This window comes from Carcharodon carcharias (genome assembly GCF_017639515.1).
Source record: "Carcharodon carcharias isolate sCarCar2 chromosome 29 unlocalized genomic scaffold, sCarCar2.pri SUPER_29_unloc_15, whole genome shotgun sequence".
Lineage (NCBI taxonomy): Eukaryota > Metazoa > Chordata > Chondrichthyes > Lamniformes > Lamnidae > Carcharodon > Carcharodon carcharias.
Genome location: NW_024470660.1, coordinates 101,348 through 126,789, shown reverse-complemented (window position 1 = coordinate 126,789; position 25,442 = coordinate 101,348). Strand labels below are relative to the sequence as shown.

Here is a 25,442-nt window from a genome sequence, read left to right as displayed (position 1 = left end):
GTGGATGGAATATAAGGAATGTAAATGTCAGGGGGTCCAGCTGATCCTACTTGTTCTGTTCTTATATCCTTATACAGACACAGGGTTTACTGACAGTGCACAGCAAAGTGCTGTTCTCTCACTTTGTTCCAACTTCCTCATTTTGACTCACAGTGACACATCAGCCTTTTCTAATTAAATACACAGAGGGACCAGCACAGGAAGAGGTCATTCAGCCCAAGCAGAGCGTGTGGGCAGTTCCTCCCCAGGCGAGCAGTCGGACAGGTCCTGGGTAAGTAACGGAACGATTGGAATTCACGTCCACGACCAACACCGTCCTTTGTTGATGTTGTGACTTTATAAAGACAGATTCCAATGATTGATGCCTTTGAAAGATTGCTACTGATTATTGAGATCTGGGTGTGAGTCTCAAGTCTGTCATACAGAACAGCTTTCTAGCTCAAGGGACATGAGCTTGGGGACGTCCTGAGGTGTTGAAAGCGGCGATAGAAATGCAAGACCTTCATTGTTTTTCTTTCTGAAAGCCTTGTAACTCTCTGCAGAGCACCTATCATCCCACAGAGAATCAAGTTTGCCTGTGAAGATATTGTCTAAAAGCAGTTCTGATCTCTCGAGAGCATTCGGACAAGAGGTGAAGTCTCATTAATTCCTTTCTCTTTCAGAACTTCACAGTTAGAAGCTGAGGAAATATCTTGGAGTGGAAAATGATCGGGAAATCTTACTTCCTCCTGTCACTTCTCCAAGGTAACACCATCGTCAGCTCGGACAGATTTATGGTTAATAGTCTTTGTAAAAGATCATTCATATTGAGCTCTGATAGGGAACTGATTCACCAGTGAGCCAGTGTACAAACTCACACCAAGTCCCATTCACCCATCACCCCCGTGCTCACTGATATACACTGAATCCCTGTCTGACAGCAGAATTGGAGGAGACCAGAGGTCTTGGAGGGTTGTAGGGGCTGGAGGAGTTTACAGGGATAGGCAGGGTTGTAGCAGCGAGAGCAGAATCTTAAAATTCAGGTGCTGTCGGACGTTGGTCAGTGATCGATGGGGATTGATGGGTTGAGTAGAGAAGCACGGATAAAAACTGGGGGATGAAGACTATCCTAATGTGAGGTCTCCGATAGCAATGGCCTGAAATTTGTGTCCTTTGCTGCCTTTATTCAAAATTGCTGGTGAAGAAAACACAGCAGCTCCTAGAATAGAGAGGCTGTTCAGTGTCACACTTCCTGTCCATTCTCACCATGCTAGATACTTCATTAAGGGAACAAGATAACTGAAAGAGAGAAGAAAGGCAAAGCTGTCTGTGTGTAAAGGTGTCAAATATTCTGAGTTATCATGAGTGTCTCCGATCTGCTGCACAGTTTAAATTTCATGGAATCTGGGCACTTTGCAGCTCAGAGAGAGACCATTGGCTCACTGCCTGAAAGGGCGGTGGAAGCAGATTCAACAGGAACTTTCAGAAGGGGAACTGGATAAATGCTTGAAGGGAAATTTGCAGGGATGTGCAAAAGGTGCTGGAGAGGAATTGGGAAAGAGCCAGCACATGCACAATGGGTCAAATGAGCTCCTCCTGTGTTGTATCGTTGGACAATCTGACAATTTAAGACCCTTGTCAGCAAATCTTCAGAATCCTGCTGAATCACAGATGTTTCAGAAGGACAGGGAACACGAGGTTTCTGGTATCAACGCTTCATGTGGGGCCCAGTTCAGTTTGAACAAAAAAAATGACAACAGCATCTTTGAAAGTCATGAACCCACCACAGCGGCAACTCCGACACATGCAGACCTCAGGCTAGAGGCGCTTTGTTAGTATGTTTCACAGTGTCTGCTGGAGTAGGGTCAGTGCTGAGCTTGGGGACAAGTCAGTCTACAATGCTGCATCGGAGACAACAATACAACAATATGGGTTTTGGATCAGAAATAATCCCTTAGACAATGTGGATACAAAGAGATTCCTTTGGCAGTGAGAATCCAAAGAGATTCCTTATTCCATCGGTTTCTAATTGGGGTCCATGATTTTCCAAGCGGTCCTTGGCAGAATCAAATTATCGAGCAATAGTGTGTAAAATACCGGAGAGAACGAGAAAGGTGGGATAAATGGAAAACTGTTCACTCTGTTTACACTAATGGGAGTTAGTCTCAGTAATGGAGACCATGAAACTATCATCGATTGTCATACACACCCATCTGGTTCACTAATGGCCTTTAGGGAAGGAAATCTGCTGTCTATATCTGGTCTGGCCTACATGTGACTCCAGACTCATAGCAACGTTGTTCCTCTGAAATGTCCGAGCAAACCATCCAGTTCTCACCATGCTAGAATCTTCAATAAGGGAGTAAGATAACTGAAAGAGAGAAAGAAGCCAAAGCTGCCCATGTGGATAGATGTCAAATATCCTGAGTTATCATGATTGTCTCTACTCTGCTATAGAGTTTATGTCAAGGGACATTAGAGATGGGCAGCAAATGCTGGCCTTGGCAGCGACGCCCACACCCCATGAATGAATAATTTTTAAAAATCTTATTACTTGGAAGGTGCAAGTGCAGGTTGTTATGATCCTTGAGCAGACTCTCTCAGCACTGACCCTATTCCAGCAGAGACTGTGAAACACACTAACAAAGCACCTCTAGCCTGAGCTCTGCACGTGTCGGAGGTGCCGCTGTGTTGGGTTCATGACTTTCAAAGATGGTGTTGTTTATTTGTTCAAACTGACCTGGGCACCGCATGAAACGCTGATACCAGAAACCTCTTGTTCCCTGTCCTTCTGAAATATCCATGACTTCAGCAGGATTCTGAAGAGTTGCTGATGGAGGAACAGGCACCCAATTTTTTTTGGTAATTTACAGTTAGGAACCAATAATATTTTGTTTCAAGTAGATGAGGTTTGAGATTTAAGACACTTGCGAAGAGAATAAAGCTACAAGATTCCATGGCTTTTAAACAAACAAAAATAAACTTTACTGCACCAGCTCAGAAAGATAAAATAATTTACAATATCCACCTTATACCCTAACATGCTGGGTTAATATGAGCTCACGTGAATTAACAGGCAAACTGTGGTCTCATAGCCACACTACTCATTAAATTGTAAACACGACCAAGTTAGAGCCCATGGATTTCACAACAACCCACCCGGACATCAGTGAACACTGTTAGTCAACCAGTCTCAATGAAACTCTGTTTCTCGCATGAGGGATTCCAGTCTTCAACTTCAAAGATCTTGCCTTGGAATTCTCTCCAAAAGTCGCTTCAACTCGGATGGCCTCAGTGACGTTCCACATCACAGGGTTTTCATCTCTTCTCCTGAGGCTCCATTGCCCTGGATTCCCGACTATATACTCAAGCACCACTAGGTTTAGATGAAAGGTTTTGATTGTCTGGGTAGACAGAGAATGTTCCCTCTTGTGGGCAGGAGAATAACTAGAGGCCGAGTGATTGGTGATTTCTTAAACATTGAAGAGGGAATGAACACCAATCAGATTGAATCAGATTAGCCAATCAGCTGTGTTGAAGAGCAGACAGGAATGTTAGGCTAATTAGTGATTCATGACGGTGATAATGGGGGGAGTTCTGAGGGCTCCTAATCCATTGTCCTGTCTTGTAAATCAGCACTGAATGGATCTCAATTGGTGGGTCTTGTAGACACTGTGTTGGGTGGAAGACTGGCTTCACTAAGGGGAAGCGGTAGCCGAGTGGTATTGTCACTGGGCTAGTATTCCAGAGGCCCAGGGTGATGCTCTGGGGCCGTGGGTGTGAATCCCGTCACGGCAGATGAATGGGATTAAAAAGCCTGGTTCACTGATCTCCTATAGGGAAGGAAATCTGCCACCCTTACCCAGTCTGTCCTACATGTCACTCCAAACCCAAAGCAATGTGTTTGACTCTTAAATGCCTCTGATGGACATGGGATGGGTAATAAATCCCATGAAAGAATAATTTGAAAAAACTAAACAGAGTCCTGAGGACCATGAGCCAATGTAGAATGAACTTGTCCACTCCTGTGTCCAGGATTCTCTTCCATCATTGTGAAACCTTGGGGAGTTCCTTGTGTGTCCTGTAGATGGTCCACACTGCAGCCACTGTGCCCCAGTGATGGAGGGAGTGGATATCAAGTGTAGTGGATCTACAAAACATCCAGTGTTAAATATTGATATTTCTCTCCCCAGTTGGATTGTCACAAGTGTGGAAAGGTGACACTCCACGAGAGGTGACAGCGCAGAAAGGTTCGTGTGAACAGATTCCGTGTCATTACAGTTATCCATCACATTTGGAAAACCAACCGCGAAGTGGAGTCTGGTTTAATAATGAGGAACGAGGAACATCGTCTACAGCCTTTCACTCCAAGGATCACAGTCACGAGTTACCACGGTTCCACCATCGGACCCGGCTGTCTGGAGACCTGAAAGATGGCGACTGTTCCCTGATTATAAACAACATCACACGGGAAGATGCAGGACCTTATTTTTTCAGAATAGAATTTGACAGCAGGAATAGTTACAGCTACTATCCTGTAACCCAGCTTCACGTTTCTGGTAAGCGCTGTGTTATAATTACTCAACAATTCACATTCAACACTCAATGGGAAATAACACAAACTGTGACGTTTACATATTAACACAAAACACAGCTTATTATAACACACTGTCTGATTCTCAATAACATGGTGATAGCTTCCAGTTCAGTCCTAAAGCAACCTTTAACGCTGACTTTAATATCAATGATTAAATGTATTCCACTCCCATCGATCTCTCTAATCGTGTCTAACAGTCTATCAGGATCATTAAAACAACTCAGTTCTGATATCATCCTTGTAAAAGTGCTTTCTCTTGTGGGACTGTGGTTTCTATTTGAACTGAAGCTTCACGTTATATTTCTCTAAAAGGATCCATTCTCTGTCTGCTAGATTTCACAGATAAACCCATGATATTCCCTGCTGAAATTATTGCAGGAAAGCGTGTGGATGTAAGCTGCACCTTCAACACAACGTGCAATGGAACAGCAGCACCTGTCTTAACCTGGGACACTCCCACTGACGTACCTGGATCAGTCTCAAACACTGTAACTCAGCATGGTGTCACTCTGACCTATACTTCTGTTCTGACCCTGATCCCATCACTCAAACACCACAAACACACTCTCAGCTGCAGAGTGAGATATCCATCAGTTTCATCGGAGCGGACTCTCATACTAACTGTGCAAGGTAAGAATGGACACTCTTCCATTTACATTAGCTAGAAGGTCTACATAGTACACTGCAAGATCCCACAACTGCATTGTGTTTAACAACAAATCAATAGTCTTTAACTGATAAAAATTAACTTCAGACACTGCAGCAGTCCCTGAATCCTGACTCTCCAACACTGCAGCACTCCCTCAGTACTGACCCTATGTCAGTGCAGCACTCCCTCCGTACTGACCCTTCGACAGTGCAGCACCCCCTCAGTACTGAATCTTCGACAGTGCAGCACCCCCTCAGTTCTGACCCTCCGACAGTGCAGCACCCCCTCTGTACTGACCATCTGACAGTGCAGCACTCCCTCAGTACTGACCCACTGACAGTGCAGCACTCCCTCTGTACTGACCCTCCGACAGTGCAGCACTCCCTCAATACTGAACTGAAGTGTCTGCCTGGATTATGGGCTTTGTGGTGAAAGAACCTATATTGATATCAAACCTTTCACATTCTCAGTGTCTTTCAAAGTGCTTCACAGTCAGTGTAAGTTAATTGATGTTTATTTGTTTTTAGATGCACCACAGAATCTCTCAATTAATTCTCTTGATATGATTAATGCTTCATCGATCAATATAATTGAGAGGAATTCTGCAGTGATAATCTGCTCTGTCGACAGCTTTCCAGCTTCTAACCTGACGTGGCGACATCTTAGTGTCCCAATGAACAGAACAAGTTCCAACAATGAGCTGTGGATGGTGATTCCTCACGTTACATCCAGGGATACTGGAGACTATCAGTGTGTGGCAGAGAATGAACATGGAGCAGTGGAGGGGTTCATAACCATCACTGTGGAATGTAAGTGTACACAAACTACAGCATCTCTCACACACACACACACTCACACACACTCACACACACACTCACACACACACACACACACATACACACACATACACACACACACACTCACACACACACTCACACACACACACACACACACATACACACACATACACACACACACACTCACACACACACTCACACACACACACACACACACACATGCACAGACAGACACACATGCGCACCCACACAAATACACATGCGTGCGTGCGCACACAGAGATCCTTGTTGTGCAGAAACATACACACACACAAGCCAAAACACACATACACACACAAAAACATATGGGTTCCCTCTCCTCTCTCAGTGCTACACTGGAGTCTCGGTATCAGCTCCGATTCTGTGTTGAAGGAAGGTAAACTCCAGATCATCAAGACACTGAATTGGATGGAGCAACCTCCTGAACAGTGAATTGTATATTTACCCCTCAGTGCTCCATCGATCAAATAGAATTCATTGCCTTTGAAGCCTTTGGGGACATCCTGAGGATCTGAAAGGGAATTTCCTGCATTCTAGATGGGCACCTCCACTGGTGGGAGAATGTAACTGCAGTGTGACAGTTTACATAGGCAGTGCCCATTGTAAATGTGAAATAAGTTCTTATCCTGAGGGAAGGTACCTGGAAATGCATTCAGACATCAGATACAGAGACATGATACATGGAGTCTTGCTGTGCACTGTGCTTGCTCACATTAAAATCTTTATATGTTTTTAGATGCACCACAGAATCTCTCAATTACTTCTCTTGATATGATTAACGCTTCAACGATCAATATAATTGAGGGGAATTCTGCAGTGATAATCTGCTCTGTCAGGAGCTTCCCAGCTTCTAACCTGACGTGGCAACATCTTAATGTCCCAATGAACAGAACAAGTTCCAACAATGAGCTGTGGATGGTGATTCCTCACGTTACATCCAGGGACACTGGAGACTATCAATGTGTGGCAGAGAATGCACATGGAGCAGTGGAGGAGTTCATAACCATCACTGTGGAACGTGAGTTAATGCAAACTTCAACATCACTCACTCACACACACACACACACACACACACACACACACACACAAACACTTGTGTAGACACACGTGCACACAAACAAGCATTCATGTGCAATCCCACATGTGCATAGGTGTGTACACCTGCATGCTCACACACAGAAGAAAACATGCACAGAATCACACGTGAGCTTGCTCACACACACACAGACATGTGTGAGTTGTCTGTTCTCCCTGTGCTGCACTGGAGTGTTGATCCAGATTCTGTTCTAAAACACTGACGACATCAGCTGAACAAGACCCTGTATTGGACGAGCAGCCCCCTGCACAGAGAATTGTAGGTTTATCACTCAATACCCCATTATTCTAAAGCAATTCCTCCACTGTCAAATCCCCGTGAACATCCTGATGATGTGAAAGGCATTTTCTTTTCTTCTAGCCTGACAGTGTCTCCTCTGGTGGAAGACTGTAATTACAGCGTGACAGTTTACATATCCACATGCAGCAAGAGCTCAACAGTACTCAGCTTGTGCTGAGAAATGACAAGTAACCTTAACACCACACAAGCACCAGGCTGTGAACATCTCCAACAAGAATGAATCTAACCATCTCCCCTTGATATTCAATCACTTTACCATCGCTGAATCCCCCACGATCAACATCCTGGGGGATGTTGATCAAAAATCTAACTGGACCGGCCATAAATACTGTGGCTACAGGAGCAGGTCAGAGGCTGGGAATCCTCTGGAGGTGAAAAACTCACCACCACCTCCTCAAGGGCAATTAAGGATGGGTAATAAATGCTGGTCTAGATAGATACTACCACTTCCCATGAATGTACAAAAAGAAAAACGCTGGACGTGACCATTATAAATGTTGACATAGGAACTTAAAACAGGAAAGAACCCTTGAAATGCACATAGGCACCAAATAGAGAGAGATGAGGCATTGAGTCTTACTGTGCACTGTGTTTGCTCACAATGAAACCTTTATTTGTGTTTAGATGCACTAGGGAACCTATCAATTACTTCTCTTGATATGATTAACGCTTCATGGATCAATATAATTGAGGGGAATTCTACAGTGATAATCTGCTCTGTCGAGAGTTTCCCAGCTTCTAACCTGATGTGGCGAAATCTTAATGTCCCAATAAACAGAACAAGTTCCAACAATGAGCTGTGGTTGGTGATTCCTCACGTTACATCCAGGGACACTGGAGACTATCAGTGTGTGGCAGAGAATGAACATGGAGCAGTGGAGGGGTTCATAACCATCACTGTGGAACGTGAGTTACTGCAAACTTCAACATCACTCAGACACAGACACACACACACACACATACAGACACACACACACACAAACACACACAAAAACACACACACACGTGTGTAAGCATACACATGCATAATTATATACACACATTCATACACGTACAAACATATACACAGGAAAATACACACCAATCTCAAACACACACACATATTCATGCCCAAACATAGACACACACATGCACATTCACTCACTTATGGACAGACGTAGACACACAGACACGCGTGCTTGTGCACACACAGATACATGTGTGCATACACACACAAGCACACTCACCTGTGCAGAAACACAAACACACACACACACATAAACACATGCGGTCCCTGTCCTCTCTCAGTGCTGCACTGGAGTCTCGGTATCAGCTCCGATTCTATGTTGAAGGAAGGTAAACTCCAGATCAACAAGACCCTGAATTGGATGAGCAAACTCCTGAACAGAGAATTGTAGATTTACCCCTAAGTGCTCCATCGATCAAATACAATTCATTGCCTGTCCAGCCCTTTGCGAAATCCTGAGGATGTGAAAACAAGCTTCTTTCATTCTAGATGGATAACACCTCTACTGGTGGGAGAATGCAACTGCAGTGTGACAGTTTACATAGGCAGTGTCAATTATAAATGTGCCATAAGAACTTATCCTGAGGGAAGTTACCTGGAAATGCATTCAGACATCAGATACAGAGAGATGATGCATGGAGTCTTGCTGTGCACTATATTTGCTCACATTAAAATCTTTCTATGTTTTTAGATGCACCACAGGATCTCTCAATTACTTCACTTGGTATGATTAACGCTTCATCGATCAATATAATTGAGGGGAATTCTGCAGTGATCATCTGCTCTGTCAAGAGCTTCCCAGCTTCTAACCTGACGTGGCGACATCTTAATGTCCCAATGAACAGGACAAGTTCCAACAATGAGCTGTGGTTGATGATTCCTCATGTTACATCCAGGGACACTGGAGACTATCAGTGTGTGGTAGAGAATGAACATGGAGCAGTGGAGGGGTTCATAACCATCACTGTTGAACGTGAGTTACACAGACTTCAACATCTCTCTCTCACACACACACACACACACACTCACACACTCACACACTCATGTGTACGCACATACATGTACATTTACACAGTCATACACTTGCAAAAACCTACACAGAAACATACACACACTCAACTCACACACACACACTCATAGGTGCACACACATACTCATACACATGCACACACATTCACTCATGCACAGAAATATACACAAAGACACACGGACATTTGCGCAAACACACACACACATGCACACAAAGACACATGCATGCATACCCACATAAACTCACTCACATGTGCAGAAACACAAACACAAACATACACACACATGCGGTCCCTCTCCTCTCTCGGGGCTGCACTGGAGTCTTGGTATCAGCTCCGATTCTGTGTTGAAGGAAGGTAAACTCCAGATCAGCAAGACCCTGAACTGGATGAGCACCTTCCTTACCAGAGAAATGTAGACTTACCCTTCAGAGCTCCATCGATCAAATACAATTCATTGCCCGTAAATCCCCTGGCAAAATCCTGAGGATGTGAAAGTAATGTCCTTTCATTCTAGGTGGACAGCGCCTCTACTGGTGGGAGAATATAACTGCAGTGTGACAGTTTACATAGGAAGTGCCCATTATAAATATGACAGTAATTTTTCATGAGGGAAGGTACCTGGAAAAGCATTCCAACATTAGATACATAGAGATGATGCATGGAGTCTTGCTGTGCACTATGCTTGCTCACATTAAAATCTTTATTTATTTTTAGACGCACCACGGAATCTCTCAATTAATTCTCTTGATATGATTAACGCTTCATCGATCAATATAATTGAGGAGAATTCTGCAGTGATAATCTGCTCTGTCGAGAGCTTCCCAGCTTCTAACCTGACGTGGCGACATCTTAATGTCCCAATGAACAGAACAAGTTCCAACAATGAGCTGTGGTTGGTGATTCCTCACGTTACATCCAGGGACACTGGAGACTATCAGTGTGTGGCAGAGAATGAACATCGAGCAGTGGAGGGATTCATAACCATCACGGTGGAACGTGAGTTACTGCAAACTTCAACATCACTCACACACACACACACACACACACACACACACTCACACAAGCACACACACACACACACACAGACAGACTCCTGTAGGCACACACATGCATAATTATACACACACAGTCATACACATACACACACATACACAGGAAAATACACACCCATCTCAAACACACACACACATTCATGCCCACACATCGACACACACATGCACATACTCTCACTCATGGACAGACGTAGACACACAGACACACGCGCAAATGCGTACACAGACACATGTGTGCATACACACACAAACATACTCACTTGTGCAGAAACACAAACACACACATAAACACGCGTGAGTTCCCTCTCCTCTCTCAGGGCTGCACTGGAGTCTCAGTATGAGTTCCGATTCTGTGTTGAAGGAAGGTAACCTCCAGATCAACAAGACCCTGAATTGGATGAGCAACATCCTGAACAGAGAATTGTAGATTTACGCCTCAGTGCTCCATCGATCAAATAGAAATCATTGCCTGTCAAGCCCTTTGCGAAATCCTGAGGATGTGAAACCAAGTTTCTTTCATTCTAGATGGACAACACCTCTACTGGTGGGAGAAAGCAATTGCAGTGTGACAGTTTACATAGGCAGTGTCAATTATAAATGTGCCATAAGACCTTATCCTGAGGGAAGTTACCTGGAAATACATTCAGACATCAGATACAGAGAGATGATGCACGGAGTCTTGTGCACTATGTTGCTCACGTTAAAATCTTTCTATATATTTAGATGCACCACGGAATCTCTCAATTAATTCTCTTGATATGATTAACGCTTCATCGATCAATATAATTGAGGGGAATTCTACAGTGATAATCTGCTCTATCGAGAGCTTCCCAGCTTCTAACCTGACGTGGCGACATCTTAATGTCCCAATGAACAGAACAAGTTCCAACAATGAGCTGTGGTTGGTGATTCCTCACGTTACATCCAGGGACACTGGAGACTATCAGTGTGTGGCAGAAAATGAACATCGAGCAGTGGAGGGATTCATAACCATCACTGTGGAATGTGAGATAATGCAAACGTCAACATCACACATACACACACACACACACACACACACACTCACACACACACACAGACACACACTCATATGTAGACACATACATGCACATTTATACACACAGTCATACACATGCAAAAACATACACAGAAACACACATACACTCAACTCACACATACACTCACACATGCACACATATAGACTTACACATGCACTCACATTCACTCATGCACGGACGTATACACAAAGGCACACAAACATATGCAAAACACATACACACACGCACACACAGACACATGCGTGCATACACACACAAGCACACTCACATGTGCAGAAACGCAAACACACATACATACACATGCATGAGTACCCTGGCCTCTCTCAGTGCTGCACTCAAGTCTCGGTATCAGCTCCGATTCTGTGTTGAAGGAAGGTAAACTCCAGATCAATAAGACCCTGAATTGGATGAGCAACCTCCTGAACAGAGAATTGTAGATTTACCCCTCAGAGCTCCATCGATCAAGTACAATTCATTGCCCGTAAATCACTTGGCGAAATCCTGAGGATGTGAAAGCAAGATTTTTTCATTCTAGATGGACAACACCTCTACTGGTGGGAGAATGCAACTGCAGTGTGACAGTTTACATAGGCAGTGTCCATTATAAAAGTGGCATAAGACCGTATTTTGTGGGAAGTTACCTGAAAATGCATTCAGACATCAGAAACAGAGAGATGATGCTTGGAGTCTTGCTGTGCACTATGTTTGCTCACGTTAAAATCTTTATATGTTTTTAGATGCACCACGGAATCTCTCAATCAATTCTCTTGATATGATTAACGGTTCATCGATCAATATAATTGAGGGGAATTCTGCAGTGATAATCTGCTCTGTCGAGAGCTTCCCAGCTTCTAACCTGACGTGGCAACATCTTAATGTCCCAATGAACAGAACAAGTTCCAACAATGAGCTGTGGTTGGTGATTCCTCACGTTACATCCAGGGACACTGGAGACTATCAGTGTGTGGCAGAGAATGAACATGGAGCAGTCGAGGGGTTCATAACCATCACTGTGGAATGTGAGTGTGGAGATACATTTGTTTGTTTGTTGTCTCCGTGGTCTCTGTGGAGCCATTGGGATCGTGTTGTTTTTAATCCAGTTTTCTTCAATCCTCGCTCAGTCCACGTTATCCACACATCCAATCTTTCCTCTCCCTTTCTGGTTTTGCTCTCAGTTTCTCCTTCAATGGTTGTCAGGACAAGGCTGTCAGGTCTTCGTTTCCAATCTCCGTACTTGACGACCTTTCTCTCTCTAACTGTCCTGAACAACCCTTTTAATCGCGGAACTTTTCATTCTTTAATTGATAAATATTATATAAATATGTTGCATGGATTACTTTGAAATGCAACACTTGTATTCATAAATTGCTTAGAAATTACTAAACATTCAACAGCCAATGAAGCATTATCGAAGTGAGCTCACTGTTGTAATGTAGGAAACACAGGTACTGATTTGTGCACAGCAAGATCCCGCAAACCACCGTGTGTTAATGACCTGATAGCCGATTATTTCAGTGAGGTTGGTTGTTACATGTGTAGAGACTACATACACTTTAGGGAGGGAAGCACGTCTCGGTGTGGATGTGACTCCAGTCTCAGACACCAAGATGGTTAACTCTTACCTGCCCTCTGAACTGGTCTCCCAGTTTGGGTCAAACCAGTGGTTCAGGAGGAAGACACGCCACCACCATCTCAAGGGGAAACTAGGGATGGAAAATAAATGTCAGCATTGCCCGAGAATGAGTATTTAAACACTGAGTGAGTGTATCGTTTCTCGAGATACATCGGAGCATCATTCTAAAACTGTAGTGCAGGAATTAATGGCTGTTTTTACAGGTAGAGACTCCAGTAAATGGACAGTAGGATTGCTCACGGCTGGGATCATGCTGAGTGTTTTCCTGACTGGGATCTTCATCTTCATCTGTGTGAGAAAGTAAGTGTGATGATTTAACTTGATTTTAACATAAACATTTGCTTCAATGTTCTTTCCATAAGTCGGTGATTGTTTCCCTTGGGATCAGCACCAGGTCCCTCTCCGTAAGTGATCCCTGTGTCCACTATGATCCGGAGAGAACCTTTCATTGTCCTGTATCCAGGTAAACGATCACGAGACCCAGAGATTCCTCACTCTGCACGATTACTCCTGGATAAACATTTGCTTCAATGTTCTTTCCTGAAGTCGGTGATTGTTTCCCTTGTGTTAAGTGCCAGACACCTCTCCGTAACTGGTCTCTTTGTCCCTTATGATCCAGAGAGTGTTTTTCATTGCCCGTTATCCAGATGAATAATAATCAGTTGCTGTGATCGGGAAGGTGCTGCCTGAAAGGACGGTGGAAGCAGATTCAATAGAAACTTTCAAAAGAGTAAATGGATAAATATTTGAAGGGGGAACATTTGAAGGGCTATGGGTGGAAGAGCAGGGGTGGAGGGGGGTCAAAGATATGGCGTGTTATTATAATGATATTATACTTTAGGCTTATTTATTGTACAAGACACAAAGCACCAATCGCTCACAGGGATTGGGTGAGAATGTTGTCGGTTTGTTTATCAAGTCTCGGCACGAGAACAGTTATACATACGGATAAAGCTTGGAGGCATCAGAGCTGTGAGTGTGTGTTCCGCTCAAAGCAAAAGTCAAACTGAGATTGGATCACATCACAGACTTCCATTATAGTGATGTCACGCTGATATCCCTTATTGCAACTAGAGACAATCCAGTTGTTGGTGTAAGGTTACAGTGGGCTCTGTGTCTGTGCTGCACTGACTCTCTGCTATATGATAACCACAGTGTGATATTGTGTTATTGCAGGAGAAAGACAGCGATGGAGGAGAGAGTTTCAGGGACCAGAGACATTGCATTGACCCCCAGTCCACTCTCTGTGAAGCACCAGGTACAGGAGCTGTTTACACTCACTCCAAAGCTTCAACCTCAGTGTGTAGACAACACATGTCCCAGATTCCCTGCCCAGTTACCCACAGATATCTCCCTGTGGAGTCAGCAATGGCTCAGTAGGTAGCACTGTCTCTCACTCCCTCCCCCTCTCTCCCTCCATCACTCGCTCTTTGACCAGAAACCTGAACACAATAATGACAAGGCACCTGATGTCACTACTGAGGGAGTGCTGCACTGTCATAGGGTCTGTGATGAGGGAGTGCTGTACAGTCAGAAGGTCAGTACTGAGGGAGTGCTGCACTGTCAGAGGGTCTGTGCTGAGTAAGTGCGGCACTGTTGGAGGGTCAGTACTGAGGGAGTGCTGCGCTGTCAGAGGGTCGGTACTGAGGGAGTGCTGCATTTTGGAGTGTCAGTACTGAGGGAGTACTGCACTATCGGAGGGTCAGTACTGAGGGAGTGTTGCACTGTCAGAGGGTCAGTACTGAGTGAGTGCTGGACTGTGAGAGGGTCAGTACTGAGGGAGTGATGCACTGTCAGAGGGTCAGTACTGAGGGAGTGCTGCACTGTCGGAGGGTCAGTACTGAGGGAGTGTTGCACTGTCAGAGGGTCAGTACTGAGGGCGTGCTGCACTGTCAGAGGGTCAGTACTGAGGGAGTGCTGCACTGTCGAAGAGTCCATTTTCAAGGGGTGCTGCCCTCTTGAAGGGCCAGTTCCCAGGGAGTGCTGCACTGTCAGGAGTCAGCACTGAGAGAACGTTGCAGTGTTCGAGGTGCCTCTTTCAGAATAGTTGTATAATGCTGACCATGTTTACCCTCTTATCTGGTCCCATGGCCACATTTCCAACACTGTAGCAGTGTCGCCCTTCAATAAAATTCCTTCATTGGCGTGAGGTTCTTTGTGTGTCTGTGTTTGTGAATAATGGGGCACAAATCTCATGACTGGGATGGTAACATAGGACTTCAAGACTCAGGTCTGCGATAGCGAGAGAGATTAAATGATAAATAGAGAGAGAAATCAAGAGAGAGAGAGAGAAAGAGAGAGAGAAAGAGTGAAAAAAAGGGTTAAACCCATTGAGACACGACTGACACTAATGACGCTGCACAATAATTTAACCCTATCAGTGCCAGTAAATGATGTGAGGATGTCTTCTGTTTCCACTTCTCTGTAGGGTAAACAGAACGTGCTGATTACTGAGCCCCGGGACACAACCAGAGACACAGCTAGAGAGAGGGAGTCCCCAGCTCCCCGGGATCTCTCTGAAGGTCCAGTGGGAGGTGATGCTGGACATGGGAACCCCGACAAACCCGATGACCTTCTCTACGCCAACATCAACTTTTCAAAGCTGCCCAGCGGTGAAAGGACTGTGCACAGGAGTGAGGACACGGAATACGCACAGATCAGGTTCCAGAAAAGCTGAGTGTGAAACAGGGACTGAGGCTGTGGGGTGTGTGCAGCCAACATGGCCAAATAGTAATGAACAGAAATATGATGTTGCTCAACTTTTTTTTATTGGTTCTGAGTGAACTTTCTGAATGCTGCACCTTTTTCCATGCTGTAAAAGATCGTGAGAAGCTTATGAATTATGTATAATTTTACATCTGTTAATACAAGGTGAGGTGAGAGTGACTGCCTTTGACATCAAGGCTGCATTTGACCGAGTGTGGCATCTAGGATCCCAAGCAAAACTGGAGTCAATGGGAATCAGGGGTGGGACAAAAGTATAATAATTTACATAATATTTTCCTGGTTTGTTGTAAACTAGGTTTATGGGAGTGAGTGTAGATGGTCTGTCTGTGTGGCTTAATTATATCTGGAGTCAGGTAGACTGCAAGCTTGAGATTATCAGAAGAAGCTAGATGTAGAAATGTACTTGAAATGATAATGAGAACACATGGAGATTGTGTTAACGTGTAAGGTGTGAAGGGGTTGTTTAGATTTCAAAGGGATGTTGGTCTGTTTAGGACAAGCCCAATAAGCAAAGCTAAGGAGTTTTTTTTTTAAATTTTACCCGAACGTCATTGACAATATTGGCAACATGAAAGTTTATATTATGGGAAACGTACAGTTCCAAAGAATTTACACATCAAAGAGTGAGAAACATTTATAAAGGAGAATGAAAGGCTATGTTGGGGGCCATGTAAGATCTAACAGGAGTGTGTGAAACAGGCTTGAAGAAGCCTCCAGGCATTTGTGCATAAGATTATGTTCAGTAAATAAAGTTGGAGAAATCCGTTTAGAATTCCACTGTCAAGTGTGTGCTGTGTTAACTCGCTGGTTTTGTTTTTAATCTAAAATCTTATTTTGTACTGTTGCCTTAAACGGGCTCTGTAACTGGGAGTCAGGTTAATTAGGAATTTTAGAATTTATTTTAGCTGTAACTAACCGTGGTATTATGTATGTGCTTGAAATCTTTTATTTTGTTAATAAATATCTTAACTGAATTTTTAAAATCTCTAAAGGTTGTGGTCAACTCATTACTCCTGAATTCAGTGCACGCATCTTGTAATAAATACAAATTGCAAAACTATTGTGATAGCGTGACCAATTTTCCCTTGTGGATTTGAAGCACCAAGCACACATCATCTGCCATGTCATGTCACAGGGAAAACTCTCCACTCGTTGGATTCATACCAAGTACAAAGGAAGGTGGTTGTGGTTATTGGAGGTCAGTCATCTCAGTTCCAGGACATCACTGCAGGAGTTGCTCAGTGTAGTGTCCTAGGCCCAACCATCTTCAGCTGATTCATCAATGACATTCATTCTATCAGATGGTCAGTATTATGGATGTTCGCTGTTGATTGCACAACGTTCAACATCATTCATGACTCATCAGATGCTGAAGCAGTCCATGTCCAAATGCAGCAAGACCTTGACAATATCCAGGCTTGGCCTGACAAGTGGCAAGTAACATTCATGCCACACAAGTGCCAGGCAATGACCATCTCCAACCAGAGAGAATATATCCATCTCCCCTTAACGTCCTATGGCATCACCATTGCTGAATCCCCAACTATCAACACTCTGGGAGTTACCATTGACCAGAAACTGAACTGGTCTAGCCATATAAACACTGTGACTACAAGAGCAGGCCAGAGGCTGGGAATCCTGTGGTGAGTAACTCACCTCCTGACTCCCCAAAGCCTGTCCACCAACCTCAAGGCACAGGTCAGGAGTGTGATGGAATACTCTCCACTTGCCTAGGTGAGTGCAGCTCCAACAACACTCAAGAAGCTCGACACCGTCCAGGACAAAGCAGCCCCGCTTGATTTGCACCCCATCCACAAACATTCTCTCCCTCCACAACTGACGCACAGTGGCAGGTGTGTGTGTATAATTTACAAGATGTAACGCAAGGATTCACCAAGCCTCCTTAGACAGCACCTTCCAAACACATGAACACTACCATCTAGAAGGACAAGGGCAGCAGACACATGGGAACACCACCACCTGGAAGTTTCTCTCCAAGTCACTTACCATCCTGACTTGTAAATATATCACAATTCCTTCACTGTCGCTGGGTCAGAATCCTGCAATACCCTCCCAAACAGTTCTGTGGGTGCACATACACCACATGGACTGCAGCAGCTCAAGAAGGCAGCTCACCACCATATTCTCAAGGACAATTAGGGATGGGCAATAAATTCTGGCCTAGCCAGGGACAGTGAATGAATAAAAAAAAGAAGCAATTAAAATGCTCTGACATTTCTGTACATTTTTATCAAATTAAATACGTACTGTAGTGAATAATTCCATTCTCCAAGGCACCACTTCCTGTTGTCACATGCCCTTCTGTTTATTTAAATTCCTGTGTCATTGGTAATGGAACATTCCCATGTAAACATGTCACACTGTAATTACAGCCTCCTGCCAGTGGTGGTGCTCTAGTGTCCTAGTTTTGCTTCTCAGAGACTGGAGGAGCTGTATACGTTGTGTTTACAATATTAGTAACACTCAGGGGTGACCAGGGGGATTCTTATGGCCAAGTTTACGATGTTACTAAGATACAATGGCCCCGTGGGATTTTTCCTACTGCGTTTACAAGGTTGAATTGAAGAGATTTTGAAGTGTCTGGCACAGTTTTATTAATGTCCCCTCACACCCAAGCTGTAGTCACTGGGTTCAGTCCTGGACCCCGCACCTCAGGGAGGATATATTGTCCTCGGAGGGGCTGCAGCCCAGAGTCACCAGAACGATCCCGGGGCTGAAAGGGTTAAATCCCGAGGACAGCTAGTACAGACCAGGCTTGTGTTCCCTCAAGTCTCGAAGATTAAGGGTGATCTAATCGAGGGGTTTAAGATGATTAAAGGCTTTGATACGAGAAGTAGAGTGAAACGATTTCCTCTGATGGGTTTGTGGTGAGGGGGGGTCTAGAACAAGGGGACAGAACATTAAAATTGGAGCCAGGCCGATCAGGGGGTGATGTCAGGAAGCACTTCTTCACACAAAGGGGGGCTCGAGAACTATTTTGTTATTTTTTCCTGCTGTCTCTGTGTCCCCCTCCCCCACCCCCACCCCCACCATCCCCACGACCACCCCCACCCCCTCCCCCACCCCTACCACCCCCCTTCCCCCACCCCTACCCCCACCACCACGCCCACCACCACCACCATGCCCGACCCACCCACACCCCCCGACCCCCGGACCACACATCGGAATCTGGGACTGACATGTTTAGAGTTGGAGTTGGTGGAGCCAGGAATTCTGCCGTCTCTGTGACCCCCGACCCGGGATTGAAAATCCGGCCTTAACTTCCACTTTCTAGTGTCTGACACAAGAGGCAATGAGTGAGTGGGCTAATGGTCAGGATTAATGCTGTTAATCTGTGTTTGAGGGGCTGTGAATTCTCGGGGGACTAGTTACTCTCTGAGCTGCAGCTTTCAATTCCTTATTTGATGCCGTGCATGTGGGGTTGGAAGATTTTTTTTTAAAACCACAGGCAGTTCACAGAAAGCCACAGGAAACCCACAGAGAGACAGTCACTGGGAAAGACACTCACTCCTTGTGGTTTCACCTTTTAACCACATCCTGTCTGTGTGGCTTAAATGTTAAACACACCGGCCACACTCAGGGAGGTTTCACTCTGTGAATCACTCACGCTCTCTCTCCCAAACATAGACACACACAGACACACAGACACACACTCACACAGACACACACAGACACACACAGGCACACAAAGGCACACACAGACACACACACACACACTCTCACTCACACACACACAGACACACACACACGCACACACACACACACAATCTCACTCACACACACAGACACACACACACACACATACACAAACACACATACACACGATCACACACTTACAGACACAAACACACTCACATTCTCACATACACACACTCACTCACATACACACACAAACACACATACACACACTCACACACTTACAGACAGACACAAACACACACATTCTCACATATACACATTCACTCACACACTCACACACATGCACAAACACAAACACAAAGACAATATCCCAATGACAGCAAACTGCGATTAAGAGCTTCCTACAATTTAATTAACAGACCAAAGACATAATGAACTGTCTAAAAGTGACCTGTTTTTCAAAGAAATACAAGATTGTACACAGATCAAAAATGGCTGACACAAGTCATCTGATTGCTGATACTGTGAAGTTGATCACTTCTCTGGAAAGGTTCAAATGAATTGCACTGCAGACGTGTTGCATGGAAGTCCACGCCTGGGGTGTGTCAGGATCCAATTCAAACAGCGACACTCTTAAAAGGAAGGCATTAAAATGCAAAGTGCTGGACTTTGATCAGCTATAGTTCTATCAAAACAGTGGGAACTGCTCACCAAGTGGATAATCATCAGGGGATTCAAAACCCCCTCTGGAGGATGCAATACCCCCATCTCCTGTTGATTTATATCCTGAAATGCATCAAATCTTTCAGAGATGCAAAGATAAAAAATGGGAATACTTGGCCTATCACAATGAATGCAAAACATGCTGAACGAATTCCCTTTCAGGAATATACAGACAGGAGTTTAACAAATGGTGCTGCCATGCAAATATAAAAGAAAGGAGGAGGAAAAAGAAATATGGAAGTCTTCCACAAACACTGCTGGAAAAGAGCAGAAATGATTTCTTCCTCCATCTCTTTCTCTCTCTCTCTCTCCCTCTCTCTCTCTCCCTCTTTCTCTCTCTCTCTCTCTCTCCCCACCCCCCACCATCTCTCTCTCTCTGTCTGAAGCTAACAGAGTGTCTTCAACTACGTGAAATTCTGAGCCAGATGAAATACAGGATTCTAAAGCAAACCAACTAATTTAAAACAGCTTCAAACTTCACAACCTATGCCGCAGTACAAGCAAACAGCTCTTTTAATTTTTTATTGGCTCTATAATTATTTTACCTCTGATATCTGTGTGTGTGTTTGAGCGTGTCTGTGTGTGTGTGTGTGTGTGTGTGTGCCTTCCTGTGTGTGTGTATTAGTGTGTGTGTGCCTGTCTGTGTCTGTGTGTGGTGTGTGTCTGTGTGTGTCTGTGTGAGCATGTGTGTATGTGTGTGTTTGTTCATGTGCATTTGTCTGTGTGTGCGTGTGAGCCTGTCTGTGTGTGTGTGTGTCTGTGTGTGTATGTCTGTGTACCTGTCTGTGTGTGTGCGTTTGTGTGTGTGTGTGTGTATGTGTGGGTGCCTGTGTTCCTGTGTGTGTGTGTGTGCGTGCATTTGTCTGTGTGTGCGTGTGAGCCTGTCTGTGTGTGTGTGTGTTTGTGTGTGTATGCGTGTGCACCTGTGTGCCTGTGTGTGTCTGTGTGTGTGTGTGTTTTGTCACATTTCTATTATTTTTTCTCCAGTTAGCTACCTAATAAATGTACTCTTTCTTTGACTCAACCAAAAGTGGTTTAATTGGTTCATTCTTAACAACCAAAGACACTTGTTTTGGAAATTGCACTTGGGGGAAAATATATTTCAAACCCTTTTTTGCAACCAACCATTGTGACAGTTGTTTCAAGTTTCCCTCCGGGATTTGAACAGCTCAGCATTTACCATCTGTTATGTCATAACAGAGCTTCCTTTAACCTAACCAACGAGCCAAAAACATATTTAACTTTTTAAAGGAGACCTGTTTTTCAAAAGTACAACATTAGGCACTGATCAAAAATGGCTGTCACGAGTCACCTGATTGCTGATACTGCAAACTTGATCACTTCTCTGGAAAGAAAGCTTCAAATGAATTGCACTACAGACATGTTGCATGAAAGTTCTCACTGAGGTGTGTCAGGGTCCACTTGAAACAGGGACTCCCTTAAAAATGCAAAGCGCTGGACTCTGATCACTGTAGGTCTATCAAGGTAATGGGAACTGCTCACCATGCAGATATTCATCAGTCATTCAAAACCCCTTGTGGAGGATGAAATGCCTCCATCTCCTGTTGATTTATATCTTGAAATGCATCAAATGTTTCAGAGATGCAAAGATCAAAAATGGGATTAATTGGTCTGTAACAATGAATTCAAGACATGCTGATTGAATTCACTTTTGGGAATATACAGACAGGAGTTTAACAACAGATTCTGTCATGCAGATATAAGAGAAAGTAGGAGGAAAAAGAAAGATGATAGTCACCCAAAAACACTGCTGGAAAAGAGCAGAAATTCTCTCTCTCTCTCTCTCTCTCTTTCTGAAGCTAACAGAGCGTCTTCAACAAAGTGCAAATCTGAATCAAATCACCACCAGGATGCCACAGGAAACCAATCAACTTTGAACAGCTGCAAACGTCAACAATCTACACCTCAAAGACAAGCAATTGTATTAATCATATATTCTTTTAAATTTTATTGGACTCGAACTTTTTATTCATGACATGTGTGTATGTGTGTGTGTGTCTGTCTGTGCGAGTGTGTGTCATTGTGAACGTGTGTGTGTTTATGTGTGTCTGTGTGAGTCTATGTGTCTGTGTCTGTGTGAATGTGTGTGTGTGTCTGCGTGTGTCTGTGTTTGTGTCTGTGTGAACATGTGTGAGTGTGTGTGTGTCTGTGTGAACGTGTGTGAACATGTGAGAGTCTGTGTGTGTGCATCTGTGTGTCTGTGTCTGTGTGAACGTGTGTTTGTGTGTATCTGTGAGTGTGTGTGTGTGTGTGTGTCTGTGTGTGTATCTGTGAGTGTGTGTGTGTGTGTGTCTGTGTCTGTGTGTGTGTCTGTGTCTGGGTGAACATGTGTGAGTGAGTGTGTGTCTGTCTATGTACCTGTGTGAGGGTGTGTGTGTGTGTCTGTGTGTGTGTCTGTGTGTGTATCTGTGAGTGTGTGTATTGTTGCATCTTTATTATGAACGTTATTTAAAAATAGTGATCACACAAGCCTGGTTTCTAAGGAAATGAAACTGCAAACAATTTACAGTAAAGTGAAACGTACAGGAATAATCTATTTATTTTGAGCTGATGCTATATAATCATACATGAGGCATGTTGCTAATTTCAAACATCATCTGAAAAACGGCAGCAGCATTCCCTCAGTACTGCCCCTCTGACAGTGCAGCACTCCCTCTCTACTGACCCTCTGACAGTGCAGCACTCCCTCAGTACTGACCCTCTGACAGTGCAGCACTCCCTCAGTACTGACCCTTTGACTGTGCAGCACTCCCTCAGCATTGACACTCTGGGCGTGCAGCACTCCCTCAGTACTGACCCTCTGGGAGTGCAGCACTCCCTCAGTACTGACTCTCCAACAGTGTAGCACACCCTCAATACCGACCCTCTGACAGTGCAGCACTCCCTCAGCACTCCCTCACTAGGGAGAGTCCATCTGCATTTTGAGCTGAAACCTTGAGACTGTCTCAAAACGGTCTCGGAGAGAGAGAGTGAGTGTGTGTGAGAGAGAGACACAATGTATGTGTGAGAGAGTGAGGGTGTGCATGAGTGAGAGAGAGAAGGATAGAGTGAAAGAGAAAGTGTGTGTGTGAGAGCAAAAGAGAGGTAGAATATGTGTGCGTGAGAAAGGGAGGTAGCTTGTGTGTGTGAGAGAGAGAGTGTGTGTGAGAAAAAGAGAATGTGTGTGTGAGAGTGAGAGAGAGTTTATGTGTGAGAAAGATAGAGAATGTGTGTGTGAGATAGTGTGTGTGCAAAAGAGAGAGTGTGTCTGTGAGAGAGAGTGTTTGTGTATGTGAGAGAGTGTGTGTGTGTTTGAGAGAGGGAGTGTGTGAGAAAGAGATGGTGTGCATGTTTGAGAGAGAGTGAGATTGTACGTATTAGAGAGGGAGTGAGAGGGAACGTGTGTGTGAGAGAGAGACTGTGTGTGTATGTGTGTGAGTGAAAGAGAGTGTGCAAAAGAGAGTGTGTTTGAGAGTATGTGTGCATGTGTGTGTGTGTGTGTGTAAGCGTGTGTGTGTCTGTCTGTGTGTGTGAGTGTGTGCGTTTGTATGTGTGTGTATCTGTGTGTGTGTGTCTGTGTGTAAGTGTGTGCGAGTGTTTGTGTGATTGTGAGTGTGTGTGTGTTTGTATGTGTGTGTTTGTCTGTGTGTGAGTGTGTGCATGAGTGTGTGCGAGTGTTTGTGTGTGTGTGTGAGTGTGTGTGTGTGTGTGTGTGTGTGTGTCTGTGTGTGAGAGTGTTTGTGTGTGTGTGTGTGTGCATTCTGACTGAGCTGAGTTCACAGTTTCACACGTTGCTAGGGACCACTTTTCCGCCTCTCTGTCAGACTGTGTGTATCTGACAGCAGGTCAGGCAGAAATAGTCCAGAAGGCGCTGTGGTTTTGTAGCATTGAAACAACGACATGAACTAAATTAGTGCTGCACCAAATAAAGACATGGAGTTACCACACCAAAAAACCACGTGACTTCCCCAGTTTCACATCTCCCTCAAACACAGAAACACTGGGTTAACACTGACCCTCCTCCCAGAGCCAGTTCACCTCTTGTCCGATGCAGTCAGGAGAGGAAGATCATCTCTCCTCCGATCCTGGTAAACTGAACATTTCCAGAATTAGATCAGCTCCCTGAAGTGTCTCCAGTTAGTCATTCATCTGACAGGATTGACTCCACAAACCTGGGGACTCATTCTCCTGTAAGTAAAACACTTGTTGCTCCTGTCAAATCTCTTCTGTACAGCATGATCTCTGGATGTCCCAGAGCACTTTACAATTGAGTTCACCCTTTTTTTGAATGGTGGAGCAGGCTCGAGGGGCCAAATGGCCTCCTCCTGCCCTCATGTAATAAGAAACTTACCTGTCAGAAGGCAGTTTATGCTGATGTGAGTCTGAGTCGATGTCTGAACCCAGTTGGTGACTTGTTCCATGCAAAGCAAGAATGTTCATGCCCTTCAATGTTCCTGGATAAACCATTAACAAAGCTGGTGACAGACAGTCTCCACATGGTAAACACTGACCGATCAACACATGACATGGCTGTTAACCCCTAAAGCTCAGCGTAAATCAGTTCCCCCTCGAGACCCCTTGTCCAAAATAAAAGCAACGCACACAATTTGTAAAATAGTAAGTGTCTGTCAGGAAGGAGGAGCAATGAGAGGAGGAAGGGGTTAGGGGGCCTGCGCTTCACCTGATTTGCCGACATAAGAACCAGCCCCTATGTTTTTGCTATGTTGTTTTGCGTCAATATGAACACATATTTGCACAAGGTGAAGGGCGTTGTGGAGGGACTGATAGTTCTCGGTGCCAGACACTCAATATCCCAGTGACCTTATTGCTGGTCCCAGGCCAGTGGGACAGGGAACATCGACACTGCAATATCCAGAAATGGGTGTGATACCACACAGCTACCCACCCCCGGCTGTCCTCTTCCAGTGTTTCAGGTATAAAGAACAGTAACTCCTCTAGTTACAAACCAAAGCATCAAAGCAGAGCCAGAAGATCAGAAGAGACAGGCAGAGATGGGAAGCTCCCAGATGAAATTGCGACTTGTCTTGTTCACTCTGACTTTGCTGCTCTCTCTGCAGCTGAGTCACTTCTTCTC

General features: G+C 44.6%; 1 protein-coding gene across 1 annotated transcript in view; it reads left to right on the top strand.

The window, feature by feature from the left end:
* Positions 1-208: 208 nt before the first annotated feature.
* The window catches only part of LOC121274002, a 117,044-nt gene continuing 91,810 nt past the window's right edge, over positions 209-25,442 (top strand). The window contains exon 1 of the mRNA XM_041181137.1: positions 209-271. The gene's annotated coding sequence lies outside the window, so the exon portion shown is untranslated. The remainder of the gene's footprint in view (positions 272-25,442) is intronic.